We start from the raw sequence: 26,613 nt of genomic DNA, 5'->3' as shown, positions 1-26,613 counted from the left end.
AGGCAGAAGTTATGTGCACAAAAGAGGAGAACGATTCGATGTGGCATTAGGATTGAGGGTAATTAACTACATATGGAGACATAGAGACCTTGAACGTGCATGTGTGAGAGGTATACATGTATACATGGGATGTGTGTGTGTGCGCGCGCGCATGATCGAGATAAAAGAAAGAAGACATAAGTCATAAGGTCAACGACATGGGAGAGACGGATCGGTATGACAGTATGCATGCATGTGAGAATGCAGGGAAGAAGGCCCAACAATTGAGCATGCGTTTTTGTCTTTAAGAGATAGTGGCGTGGGCTGGAGCATGCATCTATGGCGAGCAGAGGGAGTGAGGTGCAACGATTGTGCAAAAGAGACCAACCTATAAATGCATATGTATGGAGAGACATATATAGTGTGGGTGATAGGAAGCAAGACTCCGTGCGAGAAAGAAATGTTGACGGAGAAACTACAGATAGATATAGAGATGGAGATGCTAGCTAGAGGGACATCCACTAGTTTGGGTGTTGGAGATGACCATCAGGTGGTTCAAAGGGTGAAGTTATATATGTGTGTGAGAGGGCACTTGACTGCATGTAGAGAGAAACATATGTAGTGTGCGTGATAGGAATCAAGAGTGAGGGCGAGAAAGAAGGTTGATGGAGAAACAGATAAATAGAAAGATAAAGATGCTAGCTAGTGTGCGTTAGAGATAGGAGTCGATTTGATCAGAAGGCTGGGTTATGTGTGTGGGTGTGAGAGAGATAGAGAGAGGGTGCATGTGAGTCACATACAAACAAATATCAGATAGAAATGAGATCCAGAGAGACGAAGTTTTGTGTCTGCGAGAGAGAAAGATAGTTCACAACGAGAGTGATAGCTAGAGAGACATACGAGGGAACGCGAGATATCTCTAGGGAGAGAGGGTGTGTGTGAGCGACATACAAGAGAACAATGGAGAAATATGAGACCCTAAGAGACAAAGTTTGTGTTTGTGTGTGAGAAAGAGATATTGAAGAGGAAGAGTCGTAGGTTCTCATATCTAAGGAGCGAAAAACATCTTTGTATGAGGGGTGTGCGAGTGGCACACATGGGATTAGTAGAGAGAAATGAGACCCCGGTATACAAAGTTTTGTGTTTGAGTGAGAGAAAGAGATTCCACATTGAGAATCCTGGGTAGAGACACATAGCAGGGAGCGAGATATACTTAGAGAGAGATAGAGTGATGAAGGTCGAGGGAGAGAGTACCGTGAGTGTGTTACGAAGATAAAAGATCATTGTCGACATACAGGTAGCACGAGAGATACCTGAGAGACGATGAACGCATATAGGTCCAGAGAGATACTCCTATATAAGCATGAGTGATAGCTATATGAGATGAATATCTGGATTAAAGGGGATTCAAATATTTAAACTGGAGATCACGACATTGATAATATCATAACGCAAATTGGTGTATCAAACATGCATATTCATTTGAATTTGGGCACACGTGTAATGTTATATAGTTTATCAATATTGGTGATCCATAGATTCTTCAATTACAAACAATGCATGGTTTATATGCAGTTAATGTCTAAATGGGATTACACTATATGTTGCATGTGTGAAACACATTATACATGTTTGAGAAGTAAAAAAACCCGCATGAAACACACATTAATTGGAAAGAGTTAGTGAGCAATGCATACATTGGATTTCAACATAAAGTGGTTCCCAATATTTGAAAATCCAAATTGATGAATACAACCTTATGAATCTGAGATCATGCCATTTGTAAACCATATTTATGTATAAATGGTGTTGTGCTTCTGAAAGTATATATAAAAAAATGATGTATATAGAATGTAATTCCAATTGAAAATGGATCCTGCCCAAAAAAATAGAGTACAAACGAGATTCGAATTGAGTTGGCATGGTAAACGTGCTCTCTGCAAAATTTGAATGAAGCGGGGAAAGTCACAGTAACCGCCTGAAACCAAAATCTGCGAGATGGAAATCACTACTGCCTATGCCTGCCACGCAAAGCCTATCTGCTGGATTTCTATAGGTTTTGATAGGGGTAGGTTTGTAATTTCACCCAAACGTGACGTAACCACCTCTCACCCGGATTCATACACAGTGGGCGCCAAAACAAAGTGTGTCCTCGGTCGAAATCGACTCCCTCCCCGATTCATATTCATACACGGTGGGCGCCAAAAACAAACTCTTGTTGACAAATATTCGGTGTATGCGAGATTACCGTCCTATCCCCAACCAACTAATGTTGCTGTGATGTAGTAGAAATTTGAAACGGGGGCTAAGTTTGTAAATTTCCTCGCATTTGAGACAAGCGCGCCCTGAATACATGGTTCCCCTTTCCTCTCTACCTCCCTTTTCCCCATTCGTACTCCGTGGGCGCCAAAACACCCTATCCACCCCACCCTCCTCCGTCCGCCGCCATCCTCCACCCCATCCACCGCCGTCCTCCACCATGCAGGAGCTGATACCCTGACGCCACCGTCCATTACAAGAGATCGACCTCTCTCATCCACGGCTTCGGACAGGATCCTTCCATCCCGTCCTATCGCTTCATCCACCTTGCCGGCACCGCTCCTACGACCATCTCATCCACCGCGCCCCACCGCCACCGTCTACCCTCCTAGATCTTCTTCCACGCCACTGACAGCCATCGCTACCGCAGCACCGTCAAATTCTCATCAGATGCATACATGGCGCCGCACCAGAGGCAGTACTCTTTCGTATCTGCTCAACTTATTTATCGCAGCAAGAAAATAGATCGCCATTGCTTTACTCTGATTTCTTGTCTTGGTTGCGAAGTTGCCTTTGTCCAGTTTGCACCTTCAGATCCGCCATCGCACTCTCAACACTATACTCCCAATGCTTATGGTTTTCCCTTTTATATTCCACACTAGTTAAATCACAGTAGACTAAATTTCAAAATTGGGCCAGTCGATTTTTCAGAGCTCGCCGGAGTTCACCTGTGCAATCGAAGGGGCTCATGTGGTCGTGGGGCCTCTCCGAACGAAGAAAACTCGACTCAGATGGGGTTTGGGGCGGGGGTGGGGGGTGGCGGTGGCGGAGGAACACAGGTGGTGGGGGCCGGTGGTCCGACCGGCGGCCCGTGCGGTGTTCTGTATGGGAAGAATCAGAGACGAGGAAGAAGAAGGGTTAGGAGACGTAGGATCTTCATCCAACCGCCTAAAATGGTCGAGAGATAGCTGGGAGTTGCATTCTTAATGCGCTCTGGTTCATCATGTGTGGGCACTGCGCAACCACATTTTATTATCCAAAATCTGCTTGCTCTTCTTGACCATGTTCCTCTTCCGTTCTTCTTTAATATGTACTCTCTTCGTTCCTAAATACAAGTCTTTGTATAGATTCCACGTGGAATACATATGGAGCAAACTGAGTGAATCTACACTCTAAAATGTATCTGGATACATCTGTATGTGATCCATAGTGGAAATCTCTACTAAGACTTATATTTTGGAATGGAGGGAGTATGATAGTACTACAGTATGTTCCTTGTACTGAAGATGAGCAGGGACATTTGCAGTGTAGAGGACTATACGGTCAGTTGTGATGGACACTTTGAGCCTCTTTGATTCGTAGGATCTTGTAAACATAGGAATAGGATTTGTAGTGGCCTGCCCACTTGAATACTATAATAATAGCAAGGAAATGCGGGGAGCTGTGTCGCCTTTGAGAGTTACACTGATATTAACAGTACCACACCTTAACTTGTAGAGAGCTGGTATCCGAAGCCTTTCTAGCCGTACCGGCAATACTAGCACATATATTCCAGCAAGTTCCACTTTGCTGATTTTACTCTGATGCTTAAGGTTTTCCCGTTATATCTACACTATGATCTGTGTAGCTGCTTTGTGTCACACTAGCAGCAGTCCACTCTTGAAGCTAAACCCTGCAATGACTTACAAAATTGGCACCAAGGCATTGAGTGCCATTCTGGATGCAATGAAACTCACACGCTCCCCACTTATTGATTCTTGTTTAGAATATGATCCTAATGAATATTCTAACCTCGAGGAGTCAAAGGCAGATGGCCTGTCCTGTTCACCCATCAGGATGCCTGTTCTAATTTGGCAATGTTTTATTGATTGTGGGTATCTTGCATATGTTGTCTTGCATTTCTTTTACTTTGTTGCACCGCCATCTGCTTAGTTTACTCATCATATATGTCGAGATGCCATGCCCATCCATTATCAATAAATATTCCATCTGCCATCATACCATGTTTTTCCACTCAAATGCTGTTCTTGTGCATCAGACATCAAAAAGGAAGAGGGTGATTGCCGAGCCTGAAGGAGCACCAGCAAAGTCCTTGAAAAATGTGGTGGTGCCGGAGAAATCAAACAACACCCCACTTATATTGGTTGTACAACCAGTGACACAAAATGTAGGACCGACTCTAGCAGACTGTACCCATACTTCACTGGCCACACCACTAGCCCCACCGCACAGGACCTTCACTCCAGCAAAAGGTATACCGATTTCAGTTGCCATAGCACCAGCTGTACCACAGAAAAATCCCACTCCAACAAAAAGTATAACAAGTCCACCGGCGGAAGACCTATCCCAACTCTACAGACGGCCAATTCCTGCAGATTGGAACCCCATTCCATTTATTCCCAGTTTAAAAGACAATGCTTTCAATGTTGTTAGGGACTACGTGCATATATTCCCATCATGGGAAGATTATTGTGAAGACAAACACCATTTTCACATCTTCCTGTCCAACTTACGTGTATGTGCTATTATTCATGGTTATTATTTTCCTGTTTTCTGCTGATTGAACACATCAATGATTTATATTACATTGTTATAACTAGGCGAGGGTCAATCTGGATAGTCATGACGAGAAAAGCTTGCTTGTGCTTTTCAAGGAAGCATTGCAGTAGTATCGGTGTTACCTGAGGAAATCACACTTTGATGGCAAGTCTATAAATGAATTTCTGGTGAAGTCTCCTGTGCTAACTTTAGAAGACATTGAATGGAAAAACCTTGTTATGCACTGATCTCGTTCCCAGGATGAGGTATTGTCTATGAAATCACATGACAATTTGAACTTTTACTTTTCCGCATGTGCCTTACGGATCTTTTTTGCAGGAAATCTGCTCGAAGAAGAATTCTGGTTTGACAAGAACGATAGGATATCGCAAATATGCTGCCCGCTGCTTTGCTCTTGTTATTACCTGTTGTCCTGTATCACTGTACTTGCATACATACCTGGTTCATTATGTGACTGTCACACCCTAGCTAGTCATGCATTAGAGTGTTGCATCATGTTTACTCTTTCATCAGAAACTTGAAATGGGGATTTGTGAAACCCTCAGAATCATTTTTGAAAATGACTCAAATAAAAATTTCTCCAAAAGGGTCCAAGAAAATGCTCATGTTGCTCTCTGAAAATATTGGACAGAGATAAAAATCAAACCAATATTTTTAAGAGCTCATAGGTATTTATTTTGGGCATTTGGAATTAATGCATAAATATTTGCATTGGAAATATATTAGTTATATATATTAATATATGTCCAAAAACTATGCCACCTGTTGGGGAGCTCTGGAATAATATATCTAGCTCCTGCAAAAATTGGCATAAGTTAATAAAATGATTTAATATTTTATTTAAATCAAAACAAATGTCAGAAATTAGAAAACAGAAATAAATAAAAGGGAGAAGCTTACCTGGGGCTCCTCCCTGTGCAGCCCAGCCAGCTGGCCGGCCCAGCTAGCAGGCGGCCCAGCCCGTCTCCCTCCTCTGTCGTCTTCGTCCTCGACAGAGGGAGGGGAGTGTGCCCGGCGCGCGCGCGCGCCACCGCGCCACGCCACCAGCTCGCCTGCCTGCCCGCCCCTCCCCTCCTCGTCTAGATGGCCTGGAACGACGCCACGCCCTCCCCCGTTCTCTCTCACTCTCCCCCGGTTCTTCTTCTCTTCTCCCTCGCTCTTTCCCTCCCGTGTCCGAACGCACCCCTCGCCGCCGTTCGCCATAGCAGCCGTCACCGGCCACCCCTCGCCCCTCCGCTGAGCTCAGGAGCTCCGCGACCCCCTCTTCCTCCCCACCAAGCCAAGCCCCTCGGGAAGCTCTGCATCGCCTCCACGCCATCGTCTTCCTCCTCGGGCTCCGACCACCATCGCCGTTGATTCGCCGTCTCCAGCGCGTCCCCGAGCCCGCTTCGACGCCCACTGCAACCGCGGTGAGCTCCGCCACCGTTTCCCCCGCTTTTCCCCCTCGTTCCCGCGCCGTAACCCCGTTTCCCACCACGGCCGAACCCCCGCCGTCGCCGAGCTCGCCGTCGACGCAGCTCCGGTGACCATTTGGTCACGGGCGTGCACCCGTTGTGCTTGCCGCGACCCGTAGAGCCCCTCCAGCGCCTCAGCTCCCTCGCTTGCGAGCAGCAGCGCCGATCCCGACCGCACCCGAACTCCGGCCGCCGCTCACGAGCTCGCCGTCGTCGGTACCGGCCACCTCAGGCACGACCACCACCACCGTTCGACGCGCGGGAGCAAGGGCTCTCCAACGAGCCCAAGCACGGCCTCGCCCGTGCCCTGTAGCGCATTTCCGCATCGCGCCGCCGTCTCGGGCCTCGCCGGCGTCATGTCGCCGGTGGGTTTGACCTGTATGACCTGGGGTTTGACCCCCCCAGGGTCACTGACGCGTGGGCCCCGTCGGCCAGGTGGTCAGCCTAGTGCTAATCACTGTTAGTCAACCCCCCTGACACTGACCAGTGGGCCCTAGCGCCACTAATTCCTAATTAAGATTAAATTAACCCTGTTAAACCCCCCTGTCACTGACGTGTGGACCCCACACGTCAGGTTTGACCCCAGCCAGCCGCAGTTGACCACTGACGTCATGCTGGCGCAATATATATATTTCTGGATTTAATTTAAATCAGGAAATTCCAGAATATTATTTAAACTTCAAAAATTCATAACTTTTATTCTGTAACTCCAAATCAGACAAATTATATATGAAAAATGATCAGAAAAATCCAATCTATCCATCTGTACTATTTTCATGCATGACTAAACAAGTTAACTTGATGTTTAATACAGAACAAGGAAAAGCACTTTAAAAGGCCATGTTTGAGTTTGAAATTTGAATCTTTGATTCAAATTGGTTCAAACCCTTTTGGTTTTAGTTGCATTAGCCCAACACCCTCATATTGCCATGTTTCATGCATGCATCATATTGTTGCACATTGTTTGGTGATGGTTGTGTATCGGTGTCCTTTGCGACAGGTTCTGCCTCCGAGGAGTACCGTGATTACCCTAACGAAGAACCGTATCAGTGCATCGAACCATCAGGCAAGCAACCAACCATTTGATCATATCGATACAATCCCATGTTCTCGCTCCTGCTCTCTTTTACTGCATTAAGACAACACGTTTCAAACTGCTGTGTGCTATGGTAGTTGAACCCATTTCCTCTGCATGACCTGTCATTGCCACAGTAACTAGATGAAACCCACTAGCATGTGTAGGAGTTGATTGAGCCATATGTATGTGTTGTTCCTACCTTGCTATGCCTGCTATGCTTAGAGTCGTGTCAGGTCTGGTTCATCTGGGTGATGGGCTAGAGTGAAATGATTATGTCGGTAATGAGAGTGGTGTGGTGAACACGATTTGGTAAAGGTATCGATGAGAGGCCATGTAGGAGTACATGGTGGGTTGTTTCATTGAAGCCGACCTTAAGCACTGAGATCTGTATGTGTGATTTAAGATACAGCTACTACCATGCATTGGGCCCTGAAATATGACCCCGCTCGACTTCTTATTCACCCTAGCTCTCTGTCCAGGAGTTGCATGTAGTTTCTGGTGTTTGTAGCCTACTGGAGGCCGTGGACAGCGCTGACCGTAGGGGTGGGCTGTGATGCGGTAGGTACGTGGCACGGTGTACCGAATACCCGTTAGGTATCTCGGGAACCCTGTTCACATCGTTCGGGGCCGTATGGGAAACCTCGGCCGGACTCCCTGCGGATGGAACCTGGATAGGCGATAAACCTGGACTAGAGGCTTAAGTGTTTAGGTAGGTCGTGGTCTACACCCACGTCGGCTTTCGCTTGAAGTCTGCCGAGCACATGTCGTGTGCAGACGCTAAGTGGTGGAAACATGTATGAAGAAGTACACCCCTGCAGGGTTATCATGATCTATTCGAATAGCCGCGTCCGCGGTAAAGGACTACTTGGTTGCCTATACAGCTCATAGACAAGTAAATGGAAACTACTAAAACCCTCAAGATAAGTGTGAGTGCCGAGGATGGCTCTTCCGTAGGAAGACGGAGGCGGATCCTCGGTAGTGTATTGAAGTGGTGAGTAGTGGACTCGTGTGCGCAAAACCATTTCAAGTTGAAGTATCGTAGGATAGTCTAGCCAAGAGTTAAAGCTGGCTTGCTGCAATAACTCCTCCAACCCTTCTTGATAATATGCATGTATGTAGGATCTGATGTAAGTCTTGCTGAGTACCTTTGTACTCATGTTGCTATAATTTACATTTTTACAGAAGACGCTGCAACCCCTTCTGATGGGTTCTATGTAGACGTTGACATCAACGAGTAGGCTAAAGGCCCAGGTGGTGACCCTGAGCTTGTGAAGGACCACATAGTATAGCTAGGCTTTCCAAGCCTCTTTTATTTTACTAGTTGTCTGTACTCAGACAAGTTACTTCCGCTGCTGGTTTGTATGACTGTATGACTTGTATGTTGGGTCGTGGGACCCGTACCTTTGTGTATGCTATGTATGGCTCCCTGAGCCTTAAATAAAGTACTTGTGTCGTAGAGTCATGTTGTGATGCTTCGTTGTATTTGCACATATCGAGCATATTGTGTGTATGATTGAAATGCTTGGTATGTGTGGGATCTGACTACCTAGTTGTTTATCTTTAGTAGCCTCTCTTACTGGGAAATGTCTCCTAGTGTTACCGCTGAGCCATCGTAGCTTGCTACTGCTCTGGAACACTTAGGCTGGCCGGCATGTGTCCTTCTTCGTTCCTGTGTCTGTCCCTTCGGGGAAATGTCACGCATTGAGTACCGGAGTCCTGTTAGCCCGCTACAGCCCGGTTTACCGGAGTCCTGCTAGCCCGGTGCTACAGCCCGGACCCACTTGCTGATGACCGACACGTTCGAAGCTGGGTCATGGATGCCTGTCCCTGTAAGTCTGTGCCACTTTGGGTTTACGACTAGTCATGTCAGCCCGGGCTCCTTATCATATGGATGCTAGCGACACTATCATATACGTGAGCCAAAAGGCGCAAACGGTCCCGGGCAAAGGTAAGGCGACACCCGTGGGGATACCGTGCGTGAGGCCGCAAAGTGATATGAGGTGTTACCGGCTAGATCGATGTGACATCGAGTCGGGGTCCTGACAGTGACAGTAGTATGCATCATAGCTTGCTTATCAATTGTTCGCTCCAAATTATCTGATCTATATGAATGGTTACATTAGTGTAGAATATATCCAATGCCAATGTTTTTTAGCTCTACATTGTTCTTGTAAGTACATGCGATCCTTTATCAGTGCAATTATAATGACACGTAGTTGTTCATGTACCATCACTTTGTAGCTTATTTTCCTTTGCCCTCCATTTTCTACACATCAGATATATATTTACTCTTACCATAAGGTTGGTACTGAAGAAGTTTAGCTGTGCATTGCTCTTGGCTGTACCTTTTTCCTGCATCATTGCACTTACATTTATAGCTACTTGGTTATGTAGCATCACTCTTCATCTTATCTTAAATGTTCTCCATTTTTTCGTATATTATCATGTCTATATTTACTCTTAACAAAATGTAGAATAAAGGAAATGCTTTTGAAGAAGATTCTGTGGTAAAATTCTTGAATTGCCCCCCCATCAGCATGGACAAGGCCTTTATAGAGCCTGTCTTCACCAATAATGTAAGTTTGTCCATCTCAAGACTTCAAACTTTGTTGTATATATTTGGTTAGGCATGACTTCAACAGCTGTTTATTTTTGGTGTTTGCATCAAAATGCTTGTTTAAAGTTTATTATGTAGTTCATAAACAAAAGTTTGTCCTTTCTCAATTTAAGTTTTCAGTTGTACAACCAAGTTCCTTCTTCATACCATGTAAATTAAACTATACAAAGCAAGTGATCTTCTTTTGCACTGCATGTATGCTTCTGTTCTTCATCCGTAATCCAATGGTGTGGTGAACCTACCCACTACAGCACAATGTCATATTTTGCAATGTCTTAACTATGAACAATGTCATATCATTCTACTATTATTTAAACCGTCTCTTTATTTGCCAATATAAAATGGTATAAATTGACAACACACTAACCATTGATACTTATGAGTTCTTAATCTATAATCCAGTGGTGTCGTGAAGCTGCCAACTCCTTCACAATGTCATTTCCTGCCATGTCTTGACCTGAACAATACCATATTGTGTTAATGCAATTTTAAACCGTGTCTCTTTATTCGTTAGTAAGAAATGTGATGAAATGTCAGCACTGATACTTTTATGTGCAAAACATGTCATCTGTCTGCTTGTTTATCTTTCAGAGTGAGGAATATATAAGTGTTGAACAAGCACGCTCGCATCATCTTGCTCAGCTGCTTGCGCTGCAGCTCCCCAGCAGGGCTAACCTTTCTTGAACTCTATTGAAGTGCTGTCGGTTTTGTATATTATTTTGTTGGTGTGTTTATTTGCACTGGTGGCGATCTTTGATGCCTAGTGTATGTAATCTGTTGTCTGCTTGTGCTTTATTATCATAGTGGCGAACTTCGATGCCAAGTCGATTTAATATGCCGTAATTTCTTTATTGTATAGTCTAGGTTTGTCTTATTCATGATGCTGCAGTTATTTTACTGTATATATATCCTGTCTTCGCAGGAAACTGGCCAAACCATAAAATTACGGTACATAATCGGGCCGTCATGCAATCACGATGTAGGTTGGGCCTAAAACGTGCCGAACAGCTCACGGGCCGGCAGCAGCCCGAAATGAACCCTGGCCCATGATTGTGTGAATCAAATCACGGGCTTTTAACAGGCCAAAATTGGCTCGGTCCTTGTTTGGCCCAATCAGATATCGGCTGCAAGCAGGCCGGATGCAAACTGGGACATAGTTAGGCCCAACTATATGACGGGCTTTTAATAGGCCAAAATTAATATAGGGCCGAAATGTTAAATGGGCCCTTAACAGGCCAAAACTAATATCAGGCCGAATTACTAAGTGGGCCTTTAGCAAGTGGGCAAAAAGCATAGTGTCTAGTTGACGGGCCGAATCTGATATGGGCCATAATTGAGCCCAAAGCCTCTTAAAGGGTCGGACCTGATCTAGGCCGTAATTCAGCCCAGAACATGGTAGGCTTTTAACGGGCCGGATCTCATATGGGCCACTATTAGGCCCGGAGCATGGCAGGCCATTAATGGAGAGGATCAAATATGGGCCGGCATTTGGCCCAAAACATGGCAGCCAGTTAATGGGCCGGCCTACTAGGGTCCTCAAAATCTTGTGGGCCTACAGCTGGGCCGACCCATTAATGTCGGCAAAATCTTGTGGGCCTTTAGCTAGGCCGGCCCATTATGATCCACAAGAATCTTGTGGGCCTTTACTTGGGCTGGCCCATTATGGCACAGAAAAATCTTGTGGGCCTTTACCTGGGCCGGCCCATTATGGCCTGCAAAATCTTGTGGGCCTTTAGCTGGGCCAGCCCACTATGGTCCGCAATATCTTGTGGGCCTTTAGCTCGGCCAGCCCATTATGGTCCGCAAAATCTTATGGGCCTTCAGTTGGGCCGGCCCATTTAAACTTGATGGGTCGGTCCACGTGTCAACATATCATAGGCGCGTCTCGCCCATTGGATGAGTGACACATGTGCCAACGCGGACCTGACACGTGTCTCCTGCAGCCAATGATGATTTTACATGTGGAAAATCCCCATTGGTCGGGGCTGTTAACGGGTTATCAGATCCAAAACCCGTCCCGATAGCTTAACGGCGTTCCGTTACGGTGGATGCCACGTGTTGGTCAGCCTTGACGAAAGCACTTCTGTGACACGCGATTTATCATCATGGAAGTGGACACTTCCGTGATGATAATTTTGTAATGTCATGGAACACTTCTACGACAACACAGGTATGACTATCTTGATTCTGTCATAAAATCGTCATGGATGTACATGCATGACAGAAAACGCGACCTACTATGACAAACATGTATCATCACGGAAGTGTATTTTTTTTGTAGTGACTCCAGCTGGAATGCTTGCAACTCGATGTTCCATTCAGCGACTCTCCCGACAGAGTTGGGGCTCCTGAGCACTCTTTCCAATGGGTAAGCTGAGGCGACCTTGATGGGGTGGCCTTGAAAGTAGTTCCGCAGCTTTCACGAGGCCACTAGGAGCGTGAGCAGGAGCTTCTGAGGCATGGGGTACCATGCTCTTGCATCCCGCAACACCATGCTGACGAAGTATACCAGGTGCTCGACGAGGGTAGGCGTGCTGACGAGGTTTGAGTCTTCTGGAAGCTGGGGTGTCTCCTGAGGGGGTAGAGCCCCCGACGCTTGGTCGATTGCCAAAGTCTCCGTGAGTTTGGGGGCGTCGTTCTGCTGAGCCTGATCCTCTGCCGCTGCTGCTACGGCCCTTATGGCGCCCTTCCGGTCTTGCGCCGTCTCTGCTAGAGGCATGGCATGGCGCGGCGCACCCTTGGCTTGGTGTTCTTCCTGAACCGTCACCAGGGCTGCATTGGCTGAGTACGGGGTGGCGGCAAGATAGAGCACTAGGGGCTCGTGACGTTGTGGCGCCAGCATCACTGGAGGGCTGGTCAGGTATCTCTTGAGGTCTTGAAAATCTTGGTCAGCCTCTAGGGTCCACTCGAACGGGCCCTTCTTTTTCATCAGCTTGAAGAAGGGTAGGGCACGCTCTCCTAGCTTGGAGATGAAGCGCCCCAACACAGTCACCCGACCAACCAACTTCTACATTTCCTTGAGGGTCTGTGGTGGACTCATGTCTTCAATGGCCTTGACATTCTCTGGGTTGGCCTCGATCCCCCTGTGGGACACCAGGAAACCCAGTAGCTTGCCAGATGGGACACCAAACATGCAGTTCTCCGGATTGAGCTGCAAGTCCACCTGACGAAGGCTTTCAAAGGTCTCCTCTAGTTCTTGGATCAAGGTCCCCGCCTCTCGGGACTTCAGCACGATGTGCTTGAGTCGTTGGAAGGTTGCGCCCACGTTGCGCAGCCCGAACAGCATGCAGGTGTAACAGTACACCCCACACAGGGTTAGGAAGGCCGTCTTCTCCACATCTTCTACCGCCATCTTGATCTAGTGATAACCTGAGAACGCATCTAGGAAGCATAGAAAGTCGCACTCGACGGTGGAGTCGACGATCTGGTCGATGCGTGGAAGCGGGAACGGGTCCTGGGGGCAGACCTTGTTGAGGTTGGTGAAGTCGATGTACATACGCTCCTTCCCACCTTTCTTGGGGATGATGACGGGGTTCGCCAGCCACTCGGGGTACCAAACTTTGCGTATGACACCCGCAGCCTCCAACTTGCGAGTTTCTTGGATGATCAAACCTTGCTTCTCTGCGGACTGCCGCCTCACCTTCTGCTTCACAGGGCGTACATTGGGGCACACCTTTAGGTGGTGGTCTATTACCTCTCTTGGGACCCCTACCAGCTGGTCGGGCTCCCAGGCGAACACTCCCTTGTTTGCACACAGAAACTTCACTAGCGCCTCCTTCTGAGCAGGCTCGAGGTTGGCGCCTATGGTAAAGGTTGCCCCTGAGGACCCGTCCTCCTCAACCAACACTTGCTTGGTTTCTTCCTTGGCCTGAGTGAAGCATTGCTTTTTCTTGGTTGGTGCGGCTCCCTTGGCCTTGGAGGTATCCGCATCAGTGGGTTGTGCTATCGTCGCGGCCTTGAGGGAAAGCTTGAGTGCCGCCAGGGCCTCCTTGGAGTCCCCCTTGATGGTGAGGATGCCCTGGCTCCCCGGCATCTTCATGAGATTGTAAGAAGGATGGGTTGCTTCCATGAACTGGGCCAGAGCTGGATACCCGAGGATGGTGTCGGCTTTCTGGGAACGGGGGTCCCTAGACTTGCCTGCGTGCGGCCCGCGTCGTGGCTGAACCAGCAGGCCGTACGGCCCATCTTCACCAACAAAGCATTTAAGACCCTTGCGAGGGGCCAAGCCTTGCGAGGCGGTCGACGCAAGACCTCCTCAGGAGCGGCCTAGCTAGGCAGGCTCATGAGGAGTGGAGATATCAAGGCAAGGCGAACCTCACGAGGCTCTCGTGACGTGAGACGTGATGATCGACACGAGGCGGGCGCCAGCGCGCACAGCGTCCTTGTTTCCTCTTTGGTGCAAAGGGGGCAAGCGTAGCCGCAGAGTACCAAGGCCTCAGGCAAAGGTTGCCATTTCGGTGCAACAAGACCAAGACCATGGACTGCAAGATGGAGGTCATCGTGGAGCCCAGAACAACATCACCATCAGAACTTTGTGCATGCGAAGACAACTTTTGTCAGGGTAGCTTGTACTAGCTGCCCCCCTTCAAATTAGCCCTCCATTGTTGGCTCCCTCCCCGCTCGATATTTGGGAAGAGGACCAAGGCCACTATAAAGAGGACTAGCCACCACAGTGGAAAAGGAGTGCATCGGGGCTAGAGAGACCACCCCCCACACACAAGCTCACAGAGCTCAAGAACGCCTCAACCTCAGGAGGCCGTTCTTCCCTGGTATTGTTCATCATCAGCCCAAGAGGCAATCCACCACCACCACACTGGAGTAGAGTATTACACCACAACGGTGGCCCGAACCAGTATAAACCCTGTGTCTTTCTGTGTTGTGAGTTTGTCGAGTTTGTCCGCAAGATCCTAGAGAGCTAGAGCGTAGATCGGTTAGAGGGAAAGACTTCGCGTGCACCCCAGTGTTCGAACCTTAACGGTTTGCCGGGACCCCATACCCCGACATTTGGCGCTCCAGGTAGGGGTGCGCCGGAGCCTTTTCTCCACCAATCAGCTCTCCGATATTCACCAGCTACGATGTCTGTCGACCCAAGACCCGGATCCGACCACTCATCGACGCAAGGGCAGCCCCGCACGCCTCGACTTGCAGCTCAAGGGACGCGCTCCAGGCCTGGAGCTCCCACGCGCGCTCCTCCGTAGCCTTGCGGCGGTGATCGGCCTCGTGATATTCCTCCAAAGCCCGTGAGCGGGCTTCATTGTCATTCATGAGGGACGCCTCGGCCTTTGCGTTCGCAAGGTCGCGATGATAACGGCCAAGGTTGATTGCCACTCGCAGCTTGGGCCGTTCCTCCACCAACCGAAGACCTTCGGCCTTGAGATGCGAGTCGACGCCAGCAAGCTCTTCACCAAGACGGTTCATCGCACCTATCGCCTCCTGGAAGAGCTCGTGGCGGACCACGCTACGCCTACGCTCAAGATCGAACGCTCGCCCCATCTCGTCCTCCACCTCGGGTGCTGCGGGTGGAGCATCAAGTGGCGCGCCATCTCTCGGTTGGGGGCTGGGGGCTGGCGTGGCCCCAGACATTGGCTAACTCTTGTGAGGGGCCCGGATCGAACAAGGCCGCTGCTTGAAGGAGGCTCTAGCATCGAGGCTAGCCATCCACCAACCATGACCAACGGAGGATCCCTTGGCACATCCGTTGTGCTCAGAGCAAGGCCGCGTAGGAAGGACTGCGAAGGCGTAAGCTCGGGGTGCCTTGATGACGGACCAACTCCCGAGGCTGACCCCATGCCACGGGCAGCGTCCGAGCCTGAGGCACTGAAGCTTGGCGAGTGCGATGGGATGAGAGGGAGCTGCGTCTCTGGAGATTTTGTGGCCTTAGCAGAAGGGGATCTGAGGGGACAATCGTCAGGAAAGGAAGGCGGCACATAGAAGATCACCAAGGAGAGGTACTTACTCGTCGATGGCGATGAACTTCCGTCACTTCAATGGTACGAAGATGCTGTCACCGCTAGGGGATCCCTTCCTCTTGCGGAGCTCCTCGAATTCCATGCAAAGGCGACCGAAGCGCTGGACGTGACGACCGGAGCGCGACGGAGCCGAAGAAGAGCCAAGAGAGATGGCTTCAGGGGAGCCCAGCTGCGGCAAACAGCCCGGCTCTCTCTTGCAGCGACCTCCTGAGGCTCCTGAAGCCTCGGCCTCGGGAGCCTCATGCCGCGTCTCATCAGCAACTGGCACCTTAGGAGGGCCGTCGCAAGCTCCCAAGGATGACACCCCTGGATCACTGCTCGGCGGGTTCTCCTCAGCACCTGAGCTACCAGCCCCTATTGTAGATCCCCTCCCTCGCACCATCACCTGGGGTGAGCTCGGCAACAGCGGCGAGGACAGGGACTACAATGACGAGATTCTCACGGGGCCCCACCAAGCCAAGTGGGCGCAGCCCCACTCATCAAAGGAGGGCATGTTCGCGGCAAACATGACCTTGTTCTCACTGCGGTACAACATGCAGCTCTTCTTGGGCATCTCGTTCGGCAGAGGGACACCGGATAGCACCATGAGCATAGTTTGCCCCGCAGCAAGAGTAAGCCCCTCCTCCTAAAACCCCATGTTGTCCTGCCCGCTGAGCAAGGCCCACATCGGGCGGGAATGGCGTTGAAGCGGGGCAACTCGGCGCCTAACGAACTCCCTCACCACCATGGGCGCAGTCAATCCAAGGTCCTTCAACCACCGCAGCCTGGCCCAGACGGGGGCCAAGTAGGGGCTCGCGAGCCTCTGGTGACCCCAGCCGGAGTTTGGAATGGCAGGCCCCACCGGAGCTTGGAGAAGAGGGTTGAGCACACCGGCATCAACAAACACCCATCGCGTGCGGAATTCGCTCGTGGATGAAGGAAGCTCGAAGTCGATCCCCATGCCTGCCGTTGCCACCATGGCCTGAAAGCCCACACACCCTGAGCTCTGCCGGGCACCAATGAGATATAGCGAGAAAAAGTGGCAGAGGAGCGCCACGAAGGGTGCGATGCCCACCATGGCCTTACATACGAAGGAAAAGATGACGAGAAGGGTCACAAATTGAGGGTCGAGATGAAGCATATGGATCTGATAGTGCTCGAGCACCACGTTGAGGAAGGCGGAGAAGGGAGGAAGCAGGCCAGCCCAGAGGGCGTCAATGAAGATCGGGATCTCGATGATTGACTGAACCATGCTAGAGCGAGACGCAGGCCAGGCCGGCGTCTCTCCCCACTCGTTGAAGCTGGAGGCGAGCATGGGGCGCACCTTGCCCATGGCCTCGTCGTTGAGCACATGAGGCTGGCTGAGTGATGGCTCGAAGGATGGAGGTGCGTTTGGCGAGCACAGAGGTGTCTTCCCCTTGTCGGCTTGTTTCAGCACCATGGCGGAAAAGCGGACGAAACACTGGTTGGACTGGGAAGGTGGAGCAGGGCGTCGAGGAAGCAGGGAGATTGGAAGCTTGGAAAAGCCAGGCGCTGAGAGGGAAGAATAACTGTGCAAGAAGCGGGGCCGCATAGCCTGGCAGATTCAAAGGCAGCATGGGGAAGCGGAGACGCCCACGTCCAATCAACCGCCACGCGTCAACTGAGGCCGCGGGCTTTGGGGGCCCACAGAGTTTCGAGCTTGACCCTTGGCTTCGCCGCGAAGCCAAGCCCCAGCACACCTTGGGCCTGGGGGCTACTGTCGGCGTTCTGGGAATTAGGGTCCCCAGAATTGCCTGCCTGCGGCCCGCGGCGTGGCTGAGCCAGTAGGCCGTACGACCCATCTTCACCAACAAAGCATTCAAGACCCTCGCGAGGGGCCATGCCTTGCGGGGCAGTCGCCACAAGACCTCCTCAGGAGTGGCCTAGCTAGGCAGGCTCACGAGGAGCAGAGATATCAAGGTAAGGCGAACCTCACGAGGCTCTCATGACGTGAGCCGTGACGATCGACACCAGGCGGGCGCCAAGCGGGCGCCAACGCGCACAACGTCCTTATTTCCTCTTTTGTGCAAAGGGGGCAAGCGCAGCCACGGAGTACCAATGCCTCAGGAAAAGGTTGCCATTTCGGTGCAACAAGACCAAGACCATGGACTGCAAGATGGAGGTCATCTTGGAGCCCAGAACAACATCACCACCAGAACTTTGTGCAGGCGAAGACTACTTTTGTCAGGGTAGCTTGTACTAGCTGTCCCCCTTCAAATTAGCCCGCCATTGTTGGCTCCCTTCCCGCTCGATATTTGGGAAGAGGACCAGGTCCACTAGTAAAGAGGACTAGCCACCACAGTGGAAAAGGAGAGGATCGGTGCTAGAGAGACCACCCCCCCACACACAAGCTCACCGAGCTCAAGAACGCCTCAACCTTAAGAGGCCGTTCTTCCCTGGTATTGTTCATCATCAGCCTAAGAGGCAATCCACCACCACCACACTGGAGTAGGGTATTACACCACAATGGTGGCCCGAACCAATATAAACCTTGTGTCCTTCCGTGGTGTGAGTTCATTGAGTTCATCTGCAAGATCCTAGTGAGCTAGAGCGTAGATCGGTTGGACGGAAAGACTTCGCGTGCACCCCAGTGTTCGAACCTTAAGGGTTTGCCGGGACCCCATACCCTGACAGATGGCGTTGTATGGGAGGCCAATGCGAGCGATGTCGAAGTCGATGAGCTCGGTGCGATAGTTGTCGCGCGTGCCAAAGGTCACAGGGAGGCGATCTGCCCCACGAAGCGAGCGGGGCCCCTGCCAACTCCCGAGAAGGGCTTGCTGGGGCTGAGTCGCTCGAACGGTACGTGAAGGGGCTGAAGGCCTCGACGGAGAGCACATTGAGGAAGGCACCGCCATCGACGAGCGTCTTGGTGTTGATACGTGACAGATGTTGGGTGCGCACAGCATCGGGAGCGCACCCGAACTGATGGTGGAGGTGGGATGGTCCTCCGAGTCGAAGGTGAGCTTGGCCTCAGGCGCGCCCTAGCCAGGCGGAGCCCCCGGGCGCTTCTAAGCGACACCGATCTAGCGAAGGTACGGCTTGATGTGCCGATCTGAGGGTGGTGCTTGCGAACCGGCGAGAAGAGCTACGACGATGGGGGCCGCCGGTTCCCCGAAGCATGTGACGAAGAGGCCGCACAGCTCCTCCCAGGTGGTGATAGAAGACTCCGGCAAGTGGAGGAGCCAAGCGCGCGGCACGGCCGCAAGGGACATTGGGAACCAGTTGGCCATGACTTTGTCGTCGCCCCCGACTTCCAGAGCGTCCTCCTCGTATGCTAGTAGGAAAGCCGACGGGTCCGCCGCGCCGTCGTAGCGTGGCAGCATCTCCGGCCTGAACTTGGGTGGCCACTGCACCCGCTGCAAGGCGGGAGCAAGGGCTCGGAGCCCCCGAGCGCTGCCGTGGGCACTGGTAGATCCAGCTGGAGGGGCGTCCACCATGGGGAGCGGGCGTGGAGATGGTGGAGTGTGAGGTGACAGAAGGAAGACTTCGGGGCAACCCTACCTGGTGTGCCAAATGTCAAATCACGGGTTCCGGCAAAACCCTTAAGGTTCAAACACTGGGGTGCGCGCGAAGATCTCTGCCCTATTGATCCGCGTTCTAACTTAGCTAAGATCTCCCGAACTAACTCAATGAACTCGGAACACAAAGGGGACAATATTTATACTTGTTCGGGCCACCATTGTGGTGTAATCCCTACTCAAGTGTGGTGGTGGTGGATTACCTCTTGGGCTGAGGAGGAACAGTACAAGGGGAAGAATAGCCTCCTGAGGTTGAGGTGTTCTTGTGCTTGGCGAACTGGTTGTCGTTCGGGTGGATTTGAGACGAGTTGCCTCCTACTGTGGTGGCTAAACCTATTTATAGAGGCCATGGTCCTCTCCCCAAATATTGAGCGGGAAGGGAGCCAACAATGTCCAATTCGAAAGGGAAGAGCTAGTACAAGCTATCCTAACAAAAGCAGTCTTCCCCTGCCAAAGGCTCTGGTGGTGACACCGTCTTGGGCTCCATGGTGACCTCCGTCTTGCCGTCCTTCTGGTCTTGGTCTCGTTGCACCAATATGGCAACCTTTGCTTGATGCCTCGGCACTCCGCGCCTGCACTTGCCCCCTTAGCACCAAAGAGGAAAGAACGACATTGCGCGCTGGCGCCTGCCTGGTCTCGATCGTCATGCCTTATGTCATGCGAACCTCACGAGGTTTGTCCGGCCTTGAACTCTCCGCCCCTCATGAGCCAGCCTAGTGAGGCCACTCCTGAGGAGGTCTTGTGTCATCCGCTTCGCGAGGCTTGGCCCCTCGCGAAGGTCTTGATTCCTTGTTGATGAAGATGGGTTGTACATGCCCGCTAGCAAAGCCACATCGTGGGCCGCAGGCAGGCAAGTCTGGGGACCCCTGTTCCCAGAAAACCGACATCTCTCACGTCCATAAGCATATGGATATTCTGAAAAGTCAAACCTCATAAAAGTTTGACCAGGTATATATGGAGAAAAACATTTACATCTGGAACGATCATTAGATTCATCACAACATGTACTTACTTCGTACTATCATTTATCTTTGGTATTGTAGATATAAGTAATTTCTTTATAAACTTGGTCAAAGTTTCAAAAGTTTGACTTCAAAAAACTGTTGGCACTGCATTATCAAACGGAGGGAGTAGCTCTTTCTCTCTTTGCACTCTCTGATGGGCTCATATACAGCTAGAGACTCGAAAATTTATTTGCCCATTAGTGACTTGTTAGGGCGGTGGATTTTAGTTTGCACGATAATGCTGCATCCACCTAAAGTAATGAAAGTTCTTACGTAAACTTCCTAGATTCCCTCTTCGTAGGTGCATCATTACTCCTAACATTTGTAATATTAGTTTGAATCTTTTAATATTGTCGTGCCCTATTCCCGCGTTTTCGAAATCCTGCGAATCAAAGAGGTCCTGAGTTGGTGATGATGTTGTGCCTACCATATTTCACCAATAGTCGTCGGATCTAGATCTGAAGCATACAAACCAAACTTCTCCAGTTTTGCAAAAAGATGCCCGCACTTGTTCCCTATTTACAACCAACTCCTTGTCTCTCACAATCATCCTTATCTCCTCCCCACCACATCTAGAAGGCCATGGAAAAATCTGGCGCGATGGCCGCTGTTGGCGTCGTCCACCCCCAATCTTGGTGTTCCATGCAATGCACGGGCATCTACGAATGGTAAATTATGTCGAACATGCTAGTTGTAAGAAGGCTAGATCTATAGCCATGATGATAGTGACTTCAGACGGTGAGGCTAAATTATGTGTTATGACAAACACGGTGTCGGTGTACCAAAGTAGGGGCTCTCCTTTTTACCCCTTTACTTGTGCACGGGCAGTCAGAGCCACGCGTTGCGGCCACACTTAGCAGGGGAGAGGAGGGAAGCCAGAGAGAAGCCGAAGCAGAATACAACCAAGGTGATGCCAGGACCAGAAGTGCGGGAGGGCAACAGGGCGAGGTGGACTCCTTGCCGACGCAGCCCCGGCAAGGGCCTTTCCGCCCTTGCCGGGGCAACTTGCCCAACACCAGTAGAGAAAGCCACCCTTGAGCCCACAGGCTCCTGCCCATTCAACTACATTGGAGCCAAGGTTCGGGAGGCGCCTCTGTGGTGGCATGCAAATCTTCGTCAAGATCATAAACATATGAGGTCAGATGATGACCAGAAGACGGCGACCCTCGGCAGGATCCTAGCCGAGGAAATCCGCAAGACCCCCGGCAAGACTCTTGCCAGGGATGACAGCAACGCCACGGCAAGACCCTTGCCGGCCCCCCTGCAAGACCCTTGCCGACGGCATCAGCAGGGCCACTACCAGGCCTGCGCTAGCCAAGACTCCACCGCCGTCCCCGTGCAGCTGCCAGCTCAACCAGTTGAGCAGGCACCTGCATGGCGACGTGCGGCCTCAACACCAGCCCAGCAAGCTCCTGTGTGGTGGCATGCAAGTCTTCCTGAAGGCTCCACCACCGCGCCAGCCAGCCAACATGGCGCCACGATGCCTCGTCAGCTCAGACGCATGTCAAGGCCAGGCGAGGCAGCGGCAGCTGGGACATGCTTCCCTGGCATCCCCGATAAAGCAAGGGGCACGTCGGCAGTGGATTAAATGCGTTTCCCCGACGGTCCCAGATGATAGGCTCATGGACTATAGACCTTTCCACCTCCTGTGTGCCACTGTGGCGACCCCTTTTTGCCTATAAAAGGAGGCCCGAGGCGACCAGGGGAGGGATTTGGCTCTTTTGGGCAAGTTGCACCCCGTAGCTAGCTCAAGAACACAAGAACATACTCAAATACATCCACCAAAGCAGGGCTAGGGTATTACGCATCTTCGCGGCCCGAACCTGGGAAAACGATCCGTGTGCTTCCTGTCAGACCCGCTCTTCTCACAACCCCACGCCCGCCTACCGTAGAAGGTATCCCAGCGACCCCATAGTAGTCGTTCCCACCGACATCTCCGGCACGCCAGGTGGGGGGCACGGTTGTGAAAATTTGTTCTGATCGGGGCAGCGGCTCGTCATGGCCGTCGTTCCAATTAAGAAGAGGACCGAGCTTGGCGACACCATCTGCGGATGTGGTGGATGTCCGTGCAACGACAGGAAAGCTAAGTCATGTGAAACTTTAAGCAATTTCTTTTTATATATATGGTTATTATCCTCGAAGGTCCTGCCCTGTGTATGGAAAACCTGCACGCAAAAGGGCCTTTCTGCGGTTAACAACACCGTTGTTCTGTTTCGGGTCCGCTCAACAGCTCAAGAGGCCGCGTTGAGAGTCGCGGGGTAGCCTTCCGCAATTGGCAACACTCTCGATCCTGACTCGAGTCAAGCTCGACAGTTTGAGCGGCCGCGTTGAGCGCGGTAAGGTGGTTTGCCGGGTAGCAAGCACACCCGGCAGGCTATTGGGGATCCGTCCCCAAGGTGCCATCCTGAGTTTACGCGCCAACGAGCCTACCCAGTTAACATAGGGCGGACATACAAGGGAAGATCAGACAGGAGAATAACATCCATTGTATCAAAAGTACTACAGAGTTACATTACATCAATTGTTGTTGCGGTTCTAACTAAAAATATAAACTATCTTGGCCATGAACCTGCAGCGGCCATGAGAAACAGGGTGCCTAATCCCGGCACTGGCTCTCCACCCTCTCAATTCCGCCGATGAGGCTGATGTTGGGCTTGATACGCTGCTTGAGCGTCACGAGGTCTGCATCCTCCGGCAAGCTCTCCAGTGTGGCGTCGAAGTCAAGGTTGGGGTTCTAGTGCGCCACCTTGTTGAGAACCTTGGTCATGGCACCCCGGCAAAGCCTCCGGGACTCGTCGGCCAGGTAGGCCGCCCGACTGGAGTGGAGCTGCTCCAGGGACCCGAGGACGCCCTCAAAGAAGATGGTCATCTTGGCGTTGGGGCTGGCATTGCCCTCCGGGGTATACCTTACATTTGGCGTCCCCATGGTTGCCAGCTGCGTGGTGATCCTACCGGTGACGCCTTCGAGACGCCCGATCCAGCGGTTCTCGCCTTCCACAAAATCCTTGTGGTTGGCCGCTTCATTCTTCCACAGCTGTTTCTCGGTCTCTAGGTCTTTGGCCAGGGCCTCCTCCCAGGCCTTGCCCTCCGACAGCATCCCCTCGAGACCCTCCAGCTTCAGCTTGAGGTCTTTGATGGCATTGTTCGCTTCGGAGAGCTGCCCGGACTTGTCGAGGACTATCCCTATGCCTCAACCAGGGCACCGTTGAGGGTGTCCTTCTCCTTGGACAGCTTCCGGACCTGATCCTTCAGCTCGTCTCGCTCCACCTCCAGCTCCTTCACCTTGTCGGCATGAACCAGAGCCTGGGCATCGAGCGCCTCCTTGTGCCTCTGCTCCAGCTCCAGGGTCCGCTGCACGACAAGCTTCTCCACCTCCTTGTCCTTGCCGCAGAGTGTTGCGGCAAGCTTCTCCTCGTGCGCGGCAAGATCCTCCTCCTGGGAGTCCAGCGTGGCCTGATGCTGGGCTCGAGTGGCCTCGGCTTCGGGGGCCAGGTTCTTCACCGTCTCCTGGGCCTTCTCGACGTCGGCCCGATCCATGGTGAGCTCCACATCGCGCCTGGCCAGCTCGCGCTGAGCGGCCTTCAGCTCCTTGTAAGCTTGGTGGAACCAAGTTTGCGCCTCTGTGACGCGCCCCTTAAGTTCCCCCTCCGCCTTGTCCACCGTTGCCATCCTGGACTTGGCCTTGTCCAGGCGGGCGCGGTGGAGCACCTGGAGCTTCTGAAAGCTGGCACCCATGGCCTGGAGAAGCCGCTCCTCTTGAGAAACGTCACCTCCGGCATTGGGCTCATCGACGACCTCGAGCCCGGCGGCGAAAAGCACCTCCTCATCAAACACCTCTCCCTCGATGGGCAACCTGGAGATTGACGCCCCTAGGAGGTGGACGAAAAGGTCGTCGCTCACCCTCAGGTACCTGCCGGAGCCAGAGGCAGCGGAGGAGGAAGGTTGGTCATCAGCCACCTCCTCCTCGGCAACGGGCTCACCGGCCTCCCTGACAGGTCCCTTGCCGGCCTCCTCGGCACTAGCCTTGTCGGGCACCCCGGCAGGCCCGTTGGCGGTGTATTCGGCAGCGCCCTTGGCGGCCACCTCGGCGGCGATCTTTTCGGCCTCCGCCGTGGCATCCTTGGCGACATCCTCGATGACAGTGTCCAGGTCCTCCCGGTCCGCCGGGAGAGGATGTGGATATTGGAAGGGGGTGAAGTGAAGCCAAGACCAAGATTCAAGAAGAAGAAAAAGGATGAAGGGCGAATGGCTTACCCATGACAGGCTGGGAAAAACAGGCCCCCTCGCCGCCAATATCAGGCGCCGAGGTGTGTCCACGAGTGCCTAAGCTTGCATCCTCCTCCGTGTTCATCGGCTCGGTGCTTGGCGCCCTTGCCGGGGACGCCCCTCGGGGCGGTATGGTCGATGGGGGCGGCGCATTGGGGTGGCCCTCAGTGGATCCTTCCACTGTTAACCTCCTCCTGCGATCTCGGCAAGGTCCGCGCCAATGGACCATACCCTCGACACACGTCAACGAGGGGTGAGTGGTGAACTTATGCTGGGGGCTGCTCCGGGGGCTGCTGTCCGAGCTGCTTACCACAACCAGTGGCGCCCTTGAGGTGCCCGCCGAGGGCTGGCCGCCCGCCGAGGACCTGGCCCTCTTCTCCCTCTAGGACAGCGTCTCCGCATCCCTGGCAAGACGAAAACAAGTCAAGATAAGAAGCACAGTTAGAGGAGCCAGGGATGACGAAAGAAACGGCACTTACTCGTCCTCCACCTCCTCTTCTGTTGCCTTCCTCTTCCTCCTTGGGCTGAGAGACACGAGGTCGAAGAAGACCTCTGTATCCTTTGCGGCCGCCGCGGCCTTGTCCTCCAGCCCGCCGGCGCTGCTGGTCTCCTTGGTGAGCTTCGCCTCCGCCGCCCTGGCGGCGATGTAGTCCAGCTCTGCCTGGGTGGTGTCTGGACGAGTTGCGGCTCCTCACGGACGTACTTCACCTCCAGACTATCGAGGAACTCCTACACCTGCTCCTCTAGTAGCTCGGCCCAATTTGGGACGGGGCCATGCGCGTTGTAGTCTGGCATCATGGCGATGATGTCGTTCTGGCGCGAGTTATTGCTCAGCGGGGCCATCCCCTCCAGCAACCCAAACAAGGGCCCCTTGGCAACCTTACCGGCCTTCACGGCCTTGCCAGACCTCTCATCCTTGCCGTCGCGGCCCATGTCAAGCTGGAAGAGCTGCTGTCAGAAGTGAGGGTGCGCCAGCACCGTGAAGTTGTGGTCGAGGCCGGGGCGAACCCTCATGATATCGGCCGCATTCGTGAAGAGCCAGGCCGGCCTCCCCTTATCATGCAGCAGAGCGATTCGGTGGCGGATGAAATCCGCCCGATCATCTCAAGGGTGAGCCCGGCCTCGGTGAGGCGAAGAATCCGGGTGATAGCAATCTTGAGCTTGTCGTCCTGGGTGTCGACGTCGCCCCGGTTGGGCCTGCGAACTAGCAGCGCCTGGCGAACCTGGCAGCACTCCTGTGGGTCGTCCTCCTCGATCCAGCACCACCGGCCCCGCTATTCTTCCCACCTCTCCTTTTGGACGCCCTCTGGGAACGTCCCTTCGGACCTCGGGATCCAGTTGTTGCAACCAGAGATGGCGCCTCCCCCTTGATGCGAGGGTAAAAGTAATGGCGGAAGAGCGCCGTGTTGGGGACGACTCCGACTAAGCCTTCACAGAGGTGGGAAAAAAGAGCCATGCATGACACAACATTTGGAGTAAAATCCAGAAGGTGGAAGCCAAATGTGTGCATGACATCATTGAAGAAATCGGAGAAAGGGGGCAGAGGCCGCAAGAGAAGTAGTTGACGAAAACGGGTACTGATTCGGGGCGGCCTCAGCGCAGTTGGCGGGGACGAGGTGCGTGGTTGGATGCCCCATCATCTCCCCCTGTCTTGCACCCTCATAGGGGCTTGAAGCTGTCCCGGAGCTCGAAAACATCGATCATCGAGGGGAAGAAGGCGAGCTGCGTCCGCCGCGCCGCCAACTCACTCCCCGGTGCCTCCGTCGCTCCGGCGTTCTTGGCCATCCCTTTTCCCTTGTTGGTTTTGGGGGCCATGGCGGCTGTGAGGGGCGAGGGGCGGAGGACAGAGAAGACAAAGTGGCGGCAAGAAGGGGCAGAAGCTTGAGAAGGATGGAGAAAGGGACGGAGGT

At 52.3% G+C, this 26,613-nt stretch overlaps 1 pseudogene; it reads right to left on the bottom strand.

Annotated features, from left to right (window-relative positions):
* The window catches only part of LOC123177655 (probable inactive receptor kinase At5g58300), a 106,125-nt pseudogene extending 92,683 nt beyond the window's left edge, over window positions 1-13,442 (bottom strand).
* Window positions 13,443-26,613: the final 13,171 nt, after the last annotated feature.

This window comes from Triticum aestivum, chromosome 1A (genome assembly GCF_018294505.1).
Source record: "Triticum aestivum cultivar Chinese Spring chromosome 1A, IWGSC CS RefSeq v2.1, whole genome shotgun sequence".
Taxonomy (NCBI): domain Eukaryota; kingdom Viridiplantae; phylum Streptophyta; class Magnoliopsida; order Poales; family Poaceae; genus Triticum; species Triticum aestivum.
The sequence above is the reverse complement of the archived record's forward strand: the minus strand, read 5'-3'. Positions and strand labels throughout refer to the sequence as shown.